Genomic DNA, 19,182 nt, shown 5'->3' on the forward strand with positions numbered 1-19,182 from the left:
AGTCCGGCAGTATCATATGAATGGGATACTGATACTGTACTTGGCATGATGAGTGGGACTAGGAAAGGTGGGATATTTGGTAGTCCACTTAACACTGCCATGAGGGGAGCTGCAAGCAGCTCGTTCACGTACCTGAAGACAGTGAAGAGGCATGTTGCAGATCTGTTGATTAATAGAAACATACAGCCTTCAGATGTTATTATCTATAGTGATACAAATGGTGAATATAATGTTCTGGGCCTTTCCACCAGACCGAGGGCTTTTCTCATGCACCCCAATAAAGGATTGTTTCAAGGATGGTTCTTCCATTTTTAAGGCAGGGGAACTGCCTTAAAAGCACAGAAGTTCTTAGGAATTTGTTCAAGTTATTACTTCTCATAGTAACTGACTATGGAAAAGGATTGTGTGTTTTTTTCTAGTGGCCATTGGTCTTTCATTATTTTTTTTGTCTTTTTCTGGGATACACAATAGAAGTCCACATTCTTATTATAAATAACAGAATATTGTTAAAATAGAATTGAAAGCATAACATTGCTTACAGCTGTACTATAGTTTATAAATTACAGTATGTCATTCTTACTTTTTGGACTCCATTCTGTCTTCAAAAAGTAAATTTTGGAAATGTCTTGTTGTCTTTTTCAAAGATAATATTTCAGTAATGTAAAATAGTACACAACGTTATTCTGGTCTGAAGAAAATAGTTCTCTAAAGAAACCTGTGTAAGCATTTCACCATTCATGTTCCTTGCTGTCCTTCATCTGTTTCATAAAATGATTAATTTCAGATTCCAGGTCTGTCAGCTCTACTAGGTATCTAAAATTGAAGCTGGACTATTGCCTTCTTACTCTTCAGTATTTTCTTCAAATGTGTACTTTCAGTGATATCTGAACAAGCCAATTTGTTTAAACCTTCCATTCATTTTCTCCTAAATTATATTTAGGCCAAAAACCACAGAAAAAGCTTTAAATTAGTTTTCTTTTTTAACCTCTGTAGATCTTGGCTGGGGCTGAAGTTCTGCTATGTATTATTTTTATTGTTTGCATTTCAAAGAGCCTCTGGAATGCAAAGTCCAGTGCAGCCAGAATTTTCTGTACAGCCTCCTTCACCCATCTCACCCCAAACCAGTTTTTGTATAGTGCAGACTTAGACCCATTTAGGTACAAATATGTTGAATATTTTGTGAGGATTCTGCTTGTCCCTCTGGAGCTGCTGACGTAATTATCATATTTATATAAATCAGTCTTGATGAAGGTGTTTGAAAACTGCACAGTTGGAAACCATAACTAATTCAGCCTTACATACTTAGACCTTTTGGTCTCTCTTGTGACCATGTGCACTTCTGTAGTAGTACTGCTGAAGAGTAATTCAGGGTTTTTTCTTAATATTTTTTGGCTTGGGAAAAGTGAAAGTGTGTTTTGACTAGGATAGGTGCACAAAGGCATTTAACAGTTTAGAGCTGAAAAAGACCTTCTGTGTTTGAAAGCCTCCCTGGTTTCCTTCCACTCTGTCAGCTGGTCGAATAAAAAGATAGAATCTCTGTCTGCACAAATGTACTTTTAAAAATCTACCGTATCTCTTTTTTGTTTCTCTCAGAGGGTTTTTGGTTGGAGTTGTTTTGCTGTTTCAGGTTTGGGGGGTTTTTTTCAGATTAGATCCAAGTTATATTTAACATGAGACCCCACCTGGAGTACTGCCCCCAGCTCTGGGGCCCTCGGCACAGGAAAGACATGGACCTGTCGGAGCGGGTCCAGAGGAGGGCCACAAAAATGGTCAGAGGGATGGAACACCTCTCCTAGGAGGACAGGCTGAGAGAGTTGGAGTCATTTAGCTCAGAGAAGAGAAGGCTTTCGGGAGACTTCCTATGGCCTTTCAGTACTTAAAGGGGGTGTTAAAGAAGATAGAGACAGACTTTTTACCACGGTCTGTAGTGCCAGGACAAGGGGCAATGGTTTTAAACTGAAAGACGGTAGATTGAGATTGGATATAAAGAAGAAATTTTTTACATTGAGGGTGGGGAGACACTGGAACAGGTTGCCCAGAGAAGTTGTGGATGCCCCATCATTGGAAGTGTTAAAGGTCAGGTTGGATGGGGCTTTGAGCAACCTGATGTAGTGAAAGATGTCCCTGCCCATAGCAGGGCAGGGGTAGAACTAGATATCTTCCGACTCAAACCATGCTGTGCTCCTATGATTAAGGTAGCACTTGGCATAGAGAGAACACAAAGTTACTTGAAATTTTTTGCATTATAACCTGGGCTTTTGCTTAAGATCCAAGCTACAGGAGACTGAGAAAGAAATCAGATTATTGCCTGAGAGTTGCTATTGGCCTCTGTATTTGTTTTTCTTCTAACAGTAACATAATACATAGTCAGACTAGGCTGGTCATAGGTACAGGAGCCTTTGATGTGCAAGTGCAACAGACACCATGCATTTTGGAATAAGATCTTTAAATCTTGTGCTGTACAGGCACGGATTGGCTCATCAGCAGTGGGCCAAGGATCACAGTGTTGTGGTTTAACCCCAGCCAGCAACTAAGCACCACGCAGCTGCTCACTCACTCCCCTCTCTACCACCACCCCCCGCAGTGGGATGGGGGAGAAAATTGGGAAAAGAAGTAAAACTCATGGGTTGAGATAAGAACGGTTTAATAGAACAGAAAGAAAGAAACTAATAATGATAGAAAAGAAGAAACTAATAATGATAATGATAACACTAACAAAATCACAACAGTAGTAATAAAAGGATTGGAATGTACAAATGATGCGCAGGGCAATTGCTCACCACCCGCTGACCGACACCCAGCTAGTCCCCGAGCAGTGATTCCCTGCCCCCACTTCCCAGTTCCTAAACTAGATGGGATGTCCCATGGTATGGAATACCCTGTTGGCCAGTTTGGGCCAGGTGCCCTGGCTGTGTCGTGTGCCAACTTCTTGTGCCCCTCCAGCTTTCTCGCTGGCTGGGTATGAGAAGCTGAAAAATCCTTGACTTCAGTCTAAACACTACTTAGCAACAACTGAAAACATCAGTGTTATCAACATTCTTTGCATACTGAACTCAAAACATAGCACTGTACCAGCTACTAGGAAGACAATTAACTCTATCCCAGCTGAAAGCAGGACAAACAGTAAGTCTTAATCAAACAATTTCCTTTTTTGTAGCTCAAAACAGGCCTGATTGTGGTAAAAAAAATCTATTTACTTCTTATAAATGATCTTTTGCTTGACCAATCTGTACGATCACTGCATTTTTCCAAACAGTAGTTATCAGGTTGGTGTTGCCTAGACCTCAGGGAGCTTTCTCCTTGGAATACAGCAAGTTGTTTAGATATTTTCTAAATAATCTCTATATATGTTTAATAAGAGCATCAATACCTTTCAAATAGCATGAGGTAATGAATGTCACTTTCTTTTTGCCCCAGGTGGTTTAGTCTTGTATGCAACATTCTTGAGTTATAAATTAAAAATGAATACAGTACTGAAATTTATCCATAAAACTACTCAGAATAAAAATTAACTGTGGATAAATTAGTATCACTTGTTACAGTATCAGAAATCTTGAAAACATCAAGAAGGTTTTTGCTCATTTTAAATAGGATTTTAAGATTTATCTCAGCATTACTGTAAGGATGGCTAAGGATCACAAAACAGGATTACTAGTGGTAAAACCAAGCAACTAAGGAAAAAAATAATATTTTTATAGCACATAAACAAAATAAACAAATGTAAACCTCTCTACTGAGTGTGGCAGGTGAGCATTACTTTGACTTCCATTCTAATTTAATAAAGAATAGAAAAACAAAACCAGGTCCCATTAGTGCCAAATTATTTGACATTTTGAAAACAGTACTCTGAGGAAGAAGATGTCTAATATGAGGAGCATGGTCTTGCCATAGACACAGCATTCTTTGTCTAAATTCTTGTAATCTTACTAGAAAATTAATTTTACTTTCTGGGATTATGTTCCAGTTACACTATGTATAGCTTCTGCCAGAAGCTAAGTCACTGTTTTAATACTCTCTTCTATCCAGAAGTTTCAACACATGTTGATTTTAGTCATTCAGCACAGACCTCAGTAGAGAGGATAAATGAAGTGACCCTTTGATGGACTACATTAGTTGTGGCTTTCAACTTGCTTTGAAAGACAAGGTGTAATGAAGTTAATTTCATAGTCAAGTATATGCTTAAGAGTTTTTTAAATACTTTTTGATGTTGTCTACCTACATGCACTAATTCTTGGTCCATTTTTTCTCTGACATTCAAGTGAAATTCTGAGCTTATGGTACTACCTAATGGGATTACATCATAACATACCATTTATCATAGAGCGATGAACATAGGTATTGTGAACTGTGCACCTTAAACCTGTCTGGTTTCCCTTCAAATTCTTTGTTTTATTTCATTTTTTGGAATCACTTATCAAGTATCTCAATTTGTTTCTGTCCAAGTGAAATGACTTTTTTTAATGAGGTAAGTAAAGCAGGCAGTTGAGTCACTATGAATATTCTTGAGCTGAACTGTCGAACTATTGTTTTGACAAGAGAATAGATGCTACCTTCTTTTTAAAAAGCCCTCTGTATATCATAGTTATTACCTTTGCTTTTTTTGTTTCTCTATTGGGTGTCTGTGCCCCAGCAGTAGCCACGGGTGCTGCTGGGGCAGCCTCTGTGAGGAGAGGCTGGGCTGCCCTGCGATGGACAGAGATGGTTCCAGCCAGCTCCAGCCAACCCATCACAGGGCACAGCTGAGCCCAGCAGTGATGCTGGTGGTGCCTCTATAATAACATATTTAAGGAAGGGTAAAAAACACTGCGCAACAGGAGTGAGAGAGAGGAGTGAGAAACATGTGAAAGAAACAACTCTGCAGACACAAGATCAGAGAATAAGGAGGGGGAGGAGGTGCTCCAGGTGCTGAAACAGAGATTCCCCTGCAGTCCATGGAGAAGACCATGGTGACACAGGTTGTCCGTCTGCAACCCATGGAGGACCACAGTGGAGCAGATATCCACACTGCAGTCTGTGGAGGACCCCACACTAGGGCAGATGGACATGCCCTGAAGGAAGCTTCAGCCCATGGAGACCCCATGCTGGAGAAGCCTCCTGGAAGGACCTGTGGACCCATGGAGAGAGAATCCCATGCTGGAGCAGGTTTTCTCACAGGTCTTGTGGTCCATGGGGGACCCATGCTGGAGTAGCCTGTTCCTGAAGGACTGTACCCCATGGAAAGAACCCATGCTGGAGCAGTTCTTGTAGAACTGCAGCCTGTGGGAAGGACCCACATTGGAGCAGTTCAGGAAAGACCGTATCCTAGTGGAGGGATCCTACACTGGAGCAGGAGAGCAATGTGAGGAGGAAGGAGCAGCAGAGATGAAGGCTTATGAACTGGCTATAACCCCCATTCCCCATCCCTCTGCATCGCTTGCGGGCAGGTAGAAGAGTTGGGAATGAAGGAGTGAAGTTGAACCTGGGAGGAAGTATTTTTAGTTTTGTCTTTGTTTTTCACCATCCTACTCTATTTTTAATTGGCTATAAATTAATTTCTGAAGCCGAGTCTGTTTTGCCCATGTTGGTAATTGGTGAGTGAGCTCCCTGCCTTTATCTTAAGCTTTTTCATCTTATTTTCTTCCCATTTACTACTGAGGGGGGGAGTGAGAGAGCAGCTGGGTGGGTGCTTGGCAGTCAGCCATGGTCAAACCCAGCACAGTTTCTTACTTGTTTTGCAAAGAATTTGGACTGTATCCCACTACCTGAAAGCATGCATTACCTAACATAACAGACTGAAGATTGTATTAGCATTGGGAAATTGATGTGTGACCATCCATGAAAATTATGTCTATGCTGCTCTATTCCCATGGCACTCACAAGGAAGAAAGCACACTGTGGAAAGATTCGTAAGATGTTTGCACTGGGATATGAAACACTGCCATCCATCTAAAATTAGTCCAATGTTGCCTTTTCTGATTTTTATGACATTTCATTGAATCTATATGTTCTCTGGTTGGTGAACATTGAGAAGACAGTGCTAAACATACTGCCAGTTTTAATTAAAACATCAACAAGTGCAGGCTATTAAAATATTGTCTGAATGTAATAACCTTTTCAAGCTCAACTTGCACTTGCAAGTCCTTCAGGACTGAAAAATACAAATTGTGTATTTGGTTAGGAAGGAAGGGCTCTACCAGCCATGAAAGTCTTCTGTATTCAGCCAGTTTCTTTTCAAGCTGGGATAGTATTTGAATTAAGTTCAGGTCAGCTGCAGTCAGCTTTTGATAGAATGCCTGATCTGTATGCCCATTCTGGAGTTATTGTGTGGAGCTTAAGTGAGTCTAAACTTGGCTACAGCAGCATGGTTTTGTTTTGGTTTTTGCTTTGCCCACCCAAAGCTTCTCTGTCTATCAGTGGTGATTATTTTTTTTCCATTCTGTGTTGTGCCTTCACTGAGTTTTTTCTAGCTGTAGGAACTTCCTTAGTATATTCTCTGCTGTCAAAGTGCTATCTATCACTAAGATGAAGCATGCTGTTGCTAGGCTAGGGAATACATTGAACTCTGTTTTGGAGATCTTGCAGCAAAGGAAGCTTAACATTGACAACATTGTGTGTGACATATATTTGTCACAAAAGTAATTGCTGTAATTGCTTCCTCATACTCACTCTGGCTTATAATTTCTGCATGGGCTTATTGCAGCCCTCATTGTGTAATAATGTAGGGCAACTGGATGTCTGCATCACAAAGAGGGTAAAGTGTAAAGGTGATGTAAAGCTACCTTTGCTTCTCCTTACTTTGGCTGTACCAATAATTTTATCTACTGACTTGCTACAAAATATTCAATGGTAATTTGTACTACTGAACAGGAGAAGTTTCACAACATTATAATTACAGGGCTCTTGCTTGGAAGGTTTGTGATACTCTCAGGATGTAATTACAACTCCAATGTATAAAGTAGTGGAAGAGAAGCCCTAAGGATATTCTATACTAGGATAAGTGTATGCCAAATCATGCTTAGAGCTGACAACACTCCCACATTTGGGATCAATCTTCAGTGATATAAAATGCTCTGGTTTAAATACAGTCAGGACAGTTTCCTCACTGAGTGACTCAACTGTGATCTGCAGATCCAGTAATTCACAGAGGCTGGTAGGGAAGGGAATCTAAACCAACAGAGTATTCAGTGTAATATTCCTGCTTTTTAATAGGACATATATCTACCGTAATTACCTTCAGTATATTGAATAAAATACTGCTCTGTCCTGAAATTGAATTGCAACAATCAATGTATAGGAGATATCTTAAAGAGAAAACCTAGAGATCAGGTTAGATTCAACTTCATTAACATTTAAGTGAGTGTTGAAGAAAGAAAAGAAACTGTATGCTGATGAAGTATACAGATTTTATTAATTAGAAGGATGTTGCAAGCACCTTGAGGAGAAACAAACAGACTTAAGTCTTATCAGATGTTCAGCTTGAAAAAATGAAAACTGATCAACTTCTAGAAAGACAGCCAAAAATATGAACCTTTAGGGAGGTCAAAACACTTGGAAAGCAGTTTTGTGCCATGAGAGTTACATTACAGGATATGAGATGCGTTCTGAACTTGCTGCTCCATTTGTCAGAAGAAAGAAGTTCAGTGCAACTTGGTCTTTCCTGTCAAATCCCTGAGTACAGTGTTAACACTTCTTTTTTTAAATGCCTCCAGTGAGAGAATGTTTAGAATTTTGTATCTGGCCCTCAGCGACTGCAGGCTAGACAGCTGCTGCTAAATTCAATGTTCAAAAACCTCCATCAAAACAATGTATACCAGGATAATTTGAGATCTTGCTATTTATATTTGGGTTAAGTTATGAATAAAGACATAATCAGTCATTGTGCTTTTGCAGCCTCCCAAATTAATGGGACTTACTGGAAGGACTCATCCTCATTTAAACAGACTTTAGATAAAGATCAAAGAGGTTGAAACACCTATGAGTAAATTCAATCACTAAATCATCAAAATTGATTGTTAGCCAGTAAACAAGACTTTCAAAAAAGGAAGGTAACTTTGAAAATACTGCTGTTGTTTACTCATCAAGAATAGTAGTATTGCTAACATGTAGTCTGTATTTTACAAGAATTTACTCTTCAACTTTTACACCTATGAGTTATTTACATTGATAAACCCCAAATTGTCTTTATGTTATTTCTTTCAACTGATTAGAAGTCACATCACTTTATATTTTTGTCAGTAAAAGGAAATGAAATGTTAGGAATACTATGGGAATGTTTTATTATATTACTAGTGGCGCTTGTGAGCAGTGTGTAGCTGTGTACGTACATGCACATCCTTTTATCAAAACCTGCAGCAGTTTTTTCTTGTCTTTTCATTGATAACTAAAATGGCTTTCAGTTTTATTTAGGAATCTGGCATATAATGATATTAAAATTATAAATCTGTTGAAATATTAGTGCTTCTTAGTACACTTATAAATATTTGGTATATGAAATAGGCAAAATAATACTTTCACTGGATAATTCTTGCCATGCTCCTATGACAGTGAAATTAATGAATTAACTGTGTTGAGAATCTCAAGATCATTGTACAGTGTATAAGATACATTAACAGCAACTGCCACCAAATCACCACCGAGCGTCCCTTAGTATGGAAATTTAACAAAAAAACATGCATAAATATGGATTTGTAGTGCTAACAGCACTCAGGGATGAGAAATCACTGAGAAATATATGCATACAACAAGAGTCAAAATACAGAATGTAGTAGCTTTCTTTCAATTTGTACCTTGCTGTAAACCCCTCACAACAGTCCATTTATTGTCCTAACTTTTCATTCAGTTGGCCTCTCTTTACCTGCCATCCCTTGTCTGAACTTTATGTTTCTTCTCCAATCTTTGTCTTTCCTTTGTGTCTTCATTAATCCATCCTCTTCTTTCCTATGAACTGGGAAATGGGATATAAAGAACAAGAGTGTATGATGCTTCACTTCTTACTGTAAGTCACTGAGATAGCATTAATGAGAAGAATGGAAAGAAAAGCTTTAGAGGAGTAACTACACCCTATGTGGTATACCATTATATGGAATTACCACTTAAACATCTGCCATCTCTAAAGGTTGTGCTCAATTCATGAAGTAGCTTCTATTACTTTCTACTTAGAGAAGAAAGTATTAAAATTAGTTATAACATTATGTATATTGATGCTGTTACACACATTGAATTCCTCTCTGAATGTCTTCTGGAAAACCTTTTCTAGTATTTATAGGAGACACAAATAAAGAATGTGTTCTGGAGTGAAGCCATGACTTGTTTTTTTTCCCTCTGAAGAGCTCTCACATTTGACAGATCTCCAATTCTGGTTCTCTTTTGCCTCAAGTTAGCAGCAACTTAACCACCGTATGTCTGTATGTTCACTGAATGTAGGCTTGAAGGACCTACGTATGGGTCTAAGCCATTGACTTAACTGACTTAAGAATATCGGCAGCATTGGAAAAGCCCTCCTTAAGCTGCTGCATCCTTCCTGTGCTGCATGTGCCAAGGTGTGTGGTGTACTGTATGGTATACATGGATCTTAGTGCTTTGTTAAGCTGAGCAGCTGCATATTATTTTTCTTTGTAGTGAAGTCTAGAACTTGATTGTCCTTCTGGCCACGGAGTAATAAATCAAAGGCACTGGGAAACCCACTATGCTCACGTGGCTTATTCTACATCCTCACTGGGAAAATTTCAGCTGGCCTTCAGCCAGCAGCTCAAGAGAGCCTAAGGTGAGACTATCACTGAAGTCAGTGGATAGGATTCTTGTGGGGGGTGAAGGAGCAAGAGAGACAATGCTTAGGTCCAAATTACTTCAAAAACCCAAAGTAACCTCTGAAAGAATGAGAGAGACTTCAGGTAGATCAGCTCCCTGAAGTACATTTAGTGAAGTATTTTTTGAAGGCTACAGTATTTTGTTCTGAGGACTTCATTATTAAAACCACTGAAATCTATTGGAAGGCCACCCAATTGTTGTAAATCTCTATTCAGGAATGAAGAGATATGGAAACCGATTTTGACTTGTTTGCAGAGAAATGTCCCTGTGCAAAATTGCCAATGACACCCAACTTACCAGCCTGTCAACCTCTGAAGCAAGAGAAAAGGATATTAAAGCAGAATATATTGTAATTTTCAGATGAAATATCATCAGCAACTTAGGCTGGTGTAGCCTTTCTATTTGTAAAGCACATAGTAGAAAGGACTTCTGTCCATTAATGTAGTTTAAATTATACTTTTAAAGTGATTTTAAAATGTTCTTCTGCCCAGTGCTTTTGATGGGCCCAGTGGTCTAATTTCCCCAAGGCTTCCTTTCAACCATACAGCTTGAGATACGATTACTGTTTACTGTGATTAAAAAATATCAAAGCATTGATTGTCTATTTAAAATTCCTTTATGAAGCTAATTTAAATCATTAACTACTCCACTGAAGTCACAACTCAGATTGTTTCCCTAGCTTGCTTTTCTATTTTTCCTGCTTCTTTAAGTAATATTCTATTCCCTTTATTAATTTTTAAGACTCTTTCAACTCAGTCAATACGTGATGTGAAATTTAACTGTCAGATTTGCTTCTTAAAAACTAAAAAAAAAAAAAAAAAATTAAGATACTGAAATACCTGAAAGGGAACCAGAAGTCTCAACAAGATTGTAGAATAATAAAAACAATAAATAATTTTTCTTAGAGACCCTTAAATGGGTGGATGAGTGTCATTATTCCATTTGTAAAAGGTCAATAAATTGAGACATGGGCTTCATAGAGGATGAACTCAAGGTCACATAGTAACCTGGCAGCTCAGCCCAGGGTGAACTGCAATCAGCCTGCTTCCTCTGGAATGAGCTGGCAGATAATGCCAGAATATCTTCCTCTCTGTCCTTCAGGGCATTTCCAGTCAAGGAAGGTCAATGGAGGGACAGGAATTCCAATTGTGTAGTGCTATCAAAAGTATGTACAATCTTATATTTTGTTTCTTTTTTTTTCCACAACTCTTTTCTTGGGAGCAGAATGTGGAAAATGAAGGTGAAACTGTGGTAACCTGCTAGATTGATGTTTCTACCTTTGCTATGTACTATAATGCTGAACTTGATTTTGATCTTATCTCCAAAGGAAAGAGATTTTTGCCCTAATTTGCATTGGTTTTAAGACAATTTCATTAACTTAATGAAGAATCTGTATATGGATACCTACTTTTGCTCTCCGTCTTCCTTTCAGTTTAGTATTAACACATTTTCTTTCTAATGAAACCATGGTAAGTTTGTCTTTAAGACAGATAACAGTCAGCTAGTTCATACGGTGATTGCAATTCCATCAGCTCAATCAGATTTAAAATAGTAGCTTTAAAAACATGCAAGACAGGGCCTGGCATTTGAAATACTGTATAGCTGGGTCTGAGGAATCACATAGGAAATCCCAAGTGTCCAAAAATAACAATCTAAACTCTACGGTAGAAGTGTTTCATATAGGTAACAGCTTTTTCAGGTTCTGTGATGAGAGCCACAAGGAGTATGAAAAAACTAGCTTTGCCCTAACCTGGCTTTTAAGTTTAAAAACAATCTATTGTGTAGACACAGGAAAGAATCTCTGATGTGCAAGATATTGCACATAAATGTTTTATTCTGGAGCTTAGATACTGTAGGCATAAGATCATTAAAAATGCATAAGTAGTGTATATACCTGTGGGAACTGAATCAAAATAGAGAGGTAAGGGGAAGTAAAGTACACAAATGCAATGAACCTTTAATAAGAAGGAAAGAAAGACATCTAATGGTCAAAAAGAAATTAACAGAATACAGCAATCATCAGAATACAAATCTCAAAACAAATGGCAAGACTATTTGCTATCAGCGTCTTAAGCTGGGCTTCAGGTGTTTGCCACATACTGTATGTATTGCTTCTGCTGCTTGCCCCATACTGTGTAAGTACATAATGTAAAGAGAAGGAGAGCATGTGTGTGTGTTTATACATATTTTCCGTACCATACTGCATTTTGGATTATAAATGAAGCATCAAAAAGCACAATTGCAACAGAAGACACAATTCTGCTAATACAACATGGAAAAATGGGATTTTGATTTCTCATTCTTGATATATCCACTTTCTTTTAGATGATTCAAGCTGTAATATTTACAATATATAATATAATTACAGATTGCTTTCTCTCTCCTTGCTCCAGAAGATACAAATAATGGATTTCTTTTGAAAATATAACATCCATAAGTTATGATTTGAAATAGCGTGTTCAGTGGAGTCCGTAACCTGTTAAGATCTAAGTCTAGGTGTATGTAATCCCCCTTCACTAACTGAATTTGTCTCCTCGGAAGAACATTTGGTAACAAAATAGGCCTTGCCATCTGTCTTGAGCTCAAGGCCCTTCACGGTTTTCAGGATAGCAAATAAGTGCAAAAGATGTGTCTAAGGAACAAAAAGTGAAGTAGGGCTGGAGTTGCAGTACTCACAAAATTGATGGAAAGAATTTTGAAGTGCCACATAAACCGCAGGAACCAAACCAAGAAAAAAATTACTACCTTCAGTTAAAAAATGGAAGAAGTCAGTACCTAATGCCTGTGGAAATAGTACCTTCAAACACCTTTTCCCAGAATGCAGTGTGTTACAGCCATCTAGACACCAAAGAGCTGCATGTACAGTCCCTCCTACATGGCCCTATGTTCCGCTAAATGCAGTTCATAATTTTCAGTGCATATCTTAAAGGATTCCCAAGAGTCGTAAGATAATGTAATACCTAATGCCATTTAATCTTTTGGCTAATCTGTGTACTCAGTATAAGACCAAGGAGGCATATATCTAATTATGTACTACCCTACACATACATTGTAGCAGGCTTGAAAATAGCCTAGGTGCTGCCCCAAAAATATTCCTGTTAAGTTTTGTTTGGGATTTTTTGTGGGTTTTTTTGTTTGGTTGTTTGGGGTTTTTTGGTTTGTTGTTTTTTTGGTTTTTTTCTCAAAAAAGACATTGATGCTACATAGATTGCATTGGAGGGACCATGAAGCCAATGGGGAATGTTTAATCTTAGAATAGAAAACCTAAGCAGTGACATGATGCTCCTATTTATTTAGTTAGCTTGTTATGAACTTCTAACAATTATTTAAGAGTATGTGCCATATAACATCATCAAGTTCCTAAGATTTGATTTGTTGTTCCAATACTCTGATTTCATACCAAAATAGAACCTTTACAAGACATGAAGCTGCTGAACTGTGCTTCAGGCATATCTGTTTCTTTAATTTTAAATCAAGAAGCTAAGATCTGTTTTGTTTTCATTTTTCTATCACTTATATGTCTATATATAGATACAGAACTGCATGTCTTTAAAGGTTGTTCCATCCTTCAAAGAAGGGCTTTTAAAGTCCTCCTCAAGCCAGTTTGGCCAACTGTGATGCTTTATCATTTAGCCTTTGATTACAGGCCCTACTTAACATCCACCATAGGATATTTCCCCCAGTATTGTTCATGATTTACCAACTCCTTCTCTGTTCTGTCTTTAGAAATCACTCTTGTGCTTCAGTGACACAGAGATGCTCCATCAGCAATTTCAGTTTTCTGCTTCCATTTTCTGGCCACTCATTTTGTCATTTTCTAGTATCTGCAAGTAGAGCAATTCTTGACAGAGACACAAGTGATTTACAGGCATATTTCGTACAACAGGATGCAGAGAAACCTGGAACATATTGGCAAAATTTAAGAAACACTGTATAGATTAATCTGATACCTCTTACAAAGTGTGCTACATACCAAGAAGGAGAGTTTGAGTGACTTGAATTAGTGGAGAACAGCAGAAGTGTATGTCTCGGTCCTCTTGGAAAAATAGGCATAATTTGGTTGTTAGGCAGGAATATCAATGACTGTTCTTCTGAAATAAGAACTCTTTGGGCCTTCTGCATGTGGTTGGCAGGAATTGGGCCATCCTGTATTATAGCTATCATCTGCTGTATTGGTCATGAGTAAAACTGATTTTATCCATAATAATGTTAAACATTTGCTGGCCAAATACTGGGTATGGAGAATTTCATTGTATCATTTGTGAGGGACTGCCTACATGGAGATCATATTACACAAGAATATTCATAGTCTGTATTAGCAAAGCAGATGGAAAACTAAACTGAAAATATTCTTCACTGTCCTTCTTTGAAAGATGTTTCATCATTTATGCATCCCTTTTGCAATCATAGTAAAGGTAGAACAAACTTCATCCCATTCTGAAGGCTCTCTTATGGTATGTAAAACTCTCAATTAGAATTACTTATCTAAAAATTAATGTATTTCCAAACTGAAGTGTTGACTGTACTGTCTTTTTTTCTTCTTTCTTTTTTCTTTTTTTTTTTTTTTTTTAACTGTTCCAACTAATTGCTGGTGATATTTATGCTGGTGAAATCCATCACTTGGTGTGACTTTCCCACACACAGGAATTATTCATCCATCCATCAAAAGGTTTGTGTGGGTGATAATGATGCACACAATAACATTAAGCTGTGGTAGCTCACCTTTAGCAATGCTTTTTCCGTAGACTCTGACAAGCTCCTGGTTTACAAGTATTCATCACAGGCACTGAATATTGTTTTCCAAAACTGTGCAGAACATTTTCTAGGCAGGTGGTCTTTACAAGTAAACTCAGCTGAGTTAGATGGAATTACTACACAAATTAGAAGCCGTGCTGTTTCTCAGCTTTCTCCTGCCACTCTTACTGCCTGCTCAGATAGCTTAGTGCTGCTTACACATGGCATTATCAAAAATATCCCAACCACAGCCAAAGGAGCAGAAGGCATGCAGAATCCATGCTTCACAGAGCTCCATCAGGGCATGGGGTCTTCCAGTTGTGGCATTAGTGAAACCAGTATTCCTTGTTGTTAGTTTGGGGCTCTTTATTTTCAAAATGACATCAAGAAGTTAGATGAAAGTTTTGGGTTTCTTTTCTTGTTCTGCAAGAGATTTCCTGGGTGACAGTGGGCAAATCTCCCAGTCTGTCAAAGTTTCTTTTGAGGCACTGCTGTTTTGAAGTTAATCTCTTTTGTGTTTGTGAGGACTGATGCTGTCCATAGAAGTATCAGCATAGACAGTAGTGTATTGCAGAACTTAAAGGAGGTAAATAGCAAGGGGTGAGATGCATTGCTTGGACTATGAAGGGGATGAGAACTAGAAAACTGCAAGATAAATATCAAAGAATGGACATTTAATTCATGTTACATAACTGCAACATGTATAGGTAATTAATTTTAAGAGAAAAAATCTAGGATATTCAGGTAACAATGCTAAGACTGTGCTATTTTCTTTTTTTCTTGAATGTCTAAATATCTTTGCCACTCAGACAAAAGCTTACAGCAAATAATCCCTTTTATTTTTGCTTAAAACTGCATCTCTCCATAGTGCAGAGATTACTACCACAGAGCCTTCTCATTAGGAAGCACTGTTTAAAGTGACTGCTCTAATTTACAAGGCAGAGGCCGTAGACATCCTTTGGAAAAATTGAGGTGAGCATAAAGGATTTAAATATTACATGCTGCCCAAATTGTCTATTTTGGCTGGTAGAGAAATTGCCAGGGTGTTTTTACGACTAAATGCAATTCATCTAGTTAACTTTGAAGTTTATATACCTGGGAAGAACAAAATCTGGAAAGCATCCTCAGTGATCAAAGCTGACAGCATGATCATTTCAGTTCTAAAAACTGAAGCAGCTAGAGCAAGCACTGCAGGTGAGCAATAATACTGCAGGTGAACAAAAATGCTGCAGCTTCTTCAAAGGATGTTAAGTTTTAACTAGAGCAATTATTTGGTATGCCATTTAAGTAGAACGCTTTTTCTTACTTAACACCTTAATTGAGAAGGCTAAAGTTTAAAATTACCTTTGGAGGAATTCATTAATAAGATAAAAAGGCATTTGATGCAAACCCAATTCTTGAATCACTACTTTGAGGACAGTGAGCAAAATCCATGGGAGTGATTACACAATATATTGTAGGACTGACACATAGTTACGAATTTTTAATGCAAACAAATATATTTTAATCAATTTTGAGGGTGGTTGTTCTGTTTCAGTAGGTGAATCAGAGAAGTACCAAAGAACCTGTCATTAACAGGCTTCAAGAACAAATTGTAAGATCAAGAAACTCAGTGTGTAGACTTTGAGATTCGGTGGGAAAGGGAGGATGACATTGGAAGGTTTTCCACCTCGGAAAGCCCTGTCTGAACACGGGTGCTGCAAAACCAGCGTCAGCCAGTGTTGTAAAGCCAGCTCAGTGAGGCTACTTGTGCCCAGCCCAGACAGTGTTTCAGCTTTTAAATTGCACTTCACATGTTCAAGGTGTTTCACCAGCACTTGACTCTTTGATCCTCATACAACCCCTCAGCTGTTAGTGCCTCATTGATACAGAGCACTGAAATAGAGGAAAAAATTTAGATCCCAGTCTTTCATAATATCCACCTCCAGTTTCCTTAGATACCAGACTCTGTCACAGATTAGGCATCAAAATCAAGATGTGAAAATAGATACTTCTGAAAATACCTGATCATGTGGATTCCCTGAAGACGAGATACATGAGAAATGTGGATCCATGGATTTCCCTCTCAAGTCATTGTGGACTGCCAGAGTCAGTGCCTGCTTTGTGCTTATCTCCCCCCTTTGCCTTTTTCATGGTATTTTTCTTATCTCACTAAAGTGCTAATCTTCAGCACTGACCTAGAGAGGATTTTAGAGAAGAGTTTCCATGTTGCAATAGCAAGGGATTTCTTGTAAAGATGCCCCCTCTCACAACAATTTCTTCAAAAGCTACTTGTTGTCATCTTATTCAAGTGTCTGCTGGTGAAAACTGACAATATGGTCCTCTTAATCATTTAATGTCACATCAAATATCTGTAATTAAGGGAGAATAAACCCTTACAAATGACGCATGTTTGAGGCTTTTTTTTTTCCTTGTGTGACTTAAAACCTGATTTGTTACAGTATATGCTGTGTTTTATGGTAGACTGTTCTCTTCCTCACTTTAAGGCTGAGAAGTACTAATATAAATGTACTAATAAAGTACATTTATAGCGCAATTAAGTCTCTTCTTCATTCCATTTTTTGCCCTGCCTCTTATTTTTTCCCTCTTTTTTCAGATTGAAAATCTGTTCATAAATCACATTATGTGTTTCTGTATACTCAGTATGGATTTTTCACTTTCACCTCACAAAATCTGACAAAAAAATCCATGCAACTTTAAAGAACTCTCATGAATTTTAATGAAGTAACTGCCAATATTTTGAATATCTGAGGTGGCATATTATTATTTGCTTTCATATTGAGTTAATATTGCAAAATATGATGTTAAGTGTCTAAAAGCACTTTTTTTGTTTTTTCTCCCCTTCACAAAAAAGGCAGATGCACTATCTGCAAAAAAAAAAAAAAAAAAGAAAGGAAAAACAAGTCTCAGTATGTGTTTCTTAACAATTTCAACCTTTCTAAGAATTTTGTATTGATACTTATTTATCGGTTTGTTTTAGAGAACCTGGATGCCTTAATAAGTCAGGGCTCCATTATACAAGCTAGTGTAAAAACTTACAGACTTTACAAATACCTCTATTGCAAAGACCTTACAATTTAGAAAATAAGAGTAATAAATCAGCCTAGAAGCAAAATATTTACATTATAAAAAATTACAGGATTTTGCATTAATTAACAGTGTGCTTAATTCAAAACTAAATGGTAATAGGGAATGCATAAGTGTAACTTGATCCCATCATTAGTTTACTTGACAAAGTTTTCTGTTGCCTTTGGAAATCAGTACCATTTGTCTTTCAGAGATTTTATGTGATTTTTCTTTATGCATCTATCATTTCCACAAACCACTTTGGGACTTTTTTTTTACATAAAATATCAAATCTTACTTGGTGTTCTTCATCAACCTTTATTTCTAATTTATTTTTCTTGCCATAGTAAAGTTCAGAGAATATTGTTTTTGACTCTGTGGTAGATAAACTTTGCCTCATATCTTTCTCAAATGGTAATGACTCCATGAAGTTTTAGTGTTAAAAGAAACTAACATTATGGAACAGAAGCAGCAAAAAAGTTATTTTTATTTTGGAGATTTATTCCAAAATGAACTTTCTTAGGAGAGCTTTTAGTTTCTCAGATATATGTAACATGCTGGGTATGATCTTAGGATACTGGTACCTAGTGAAGTATTTGGAGATGAGGAGAAAATAACCTTGTCTGGCTAGAATTTAGAAATGATCTACTTTAGGCTGAATGGCAGCTTCCTCTTATTCCTCTTTTCAAAAAAAAAGGTTACTTGGTGAAAAAAAGAATTTTAACGCAAAATCTATGCAAAGGAAGTGTGGAGTCCTCACCAAACATAAATCATCGTACTACATCAATATTTAGTTTTGATATAATAATTTAGCTAATAATTTTTTAAAATACTAAAGCTAGAATATGAGTACAAATTTACCTGAGAAAGTGCATTTTGACATCTCATTTGATATTTTCAGCTCACATTTTTGCTGTTATTAATAACAATCCACAAATTCTGATTTCCATAAGAAATAAGTAATACATGCATAGCTGTAAGAGCTCCCAGGCTGAAAAGACTATCTGTGAAGTTTTAGTATAACCTCAGCCTCAGATGTGTATGGTATCCTGCCAATCCCACAGAGAATACTTGAGATTTAAATGAGTCATGTGGATGATTTGACAATGCAAAGCCAAGTGTGTCTTCAGAAGCATGTTATTTCCTTTTGTTCTGATATGGTATCTACCCATTTATCAAATGCAAGAGCAAGCTCTTTTTACTGTTCATAGACTTGGATTGTCTTCTAAATTCCATAAATAGTAACAGCGGATCTATTTAGCATAGAAGAAAGTGGGAGTGTAATTAAGAGTATATGATAGCATTAAAGGAGGAGAAACCTAGGGTGAGCATTAGGAGAATCTTTCTAATGTCAAAATTCAGTAGACAGGTAGTAATCTAGTGTACAAAGTGGCTGAAATGCTTTTCCTTTTTTTTCTGTCTGCGAAAAGAGGAAATATATGGTAAGGAGAAACCTGAATCAGAACAGAAGTTTGCTCAGGATAGGAGACATCCAACTGAATGTTTAAGAGTTAGGTGCGTTGTCTGAGAGCATCATCTAGTCTTCCTTTGTGATCAAGGAATGGTGAGAGTTCAGAAAGCAACTCTATGTCTCAG

At 37.4% G+C, this 19,182-nt stretch overlaps 1 protein-coding gene across 1 annotated transcript in view; it reads left to right on the plus strand.

Annotated features, from left to right (window-relative positions):
• DLGAP1 (DLG associated protein 1) overlaps positions 1–19,182 on the plus strand; it is a 262,013-nt gene that overhangs the window by 46,906 nt on the left and 195,925 nt on the right. The gene's annotated exons all lie outside the window — the stretch shown is intronic.

This window comes from Buteo buteo, chromosome 3, assembly GCF_964188355.1.
Source record: "Buteo buteo chromosome 3, bButBut1.hap1.1, whole genome shotgun sequence".
Classification (NCBI taxonomy): domain Eukaryota; kingdom Metazoa; phylum Chordata; class Aves; order Accipitriformes; family Accipitridae; genus Buteo; species Buteo buteo.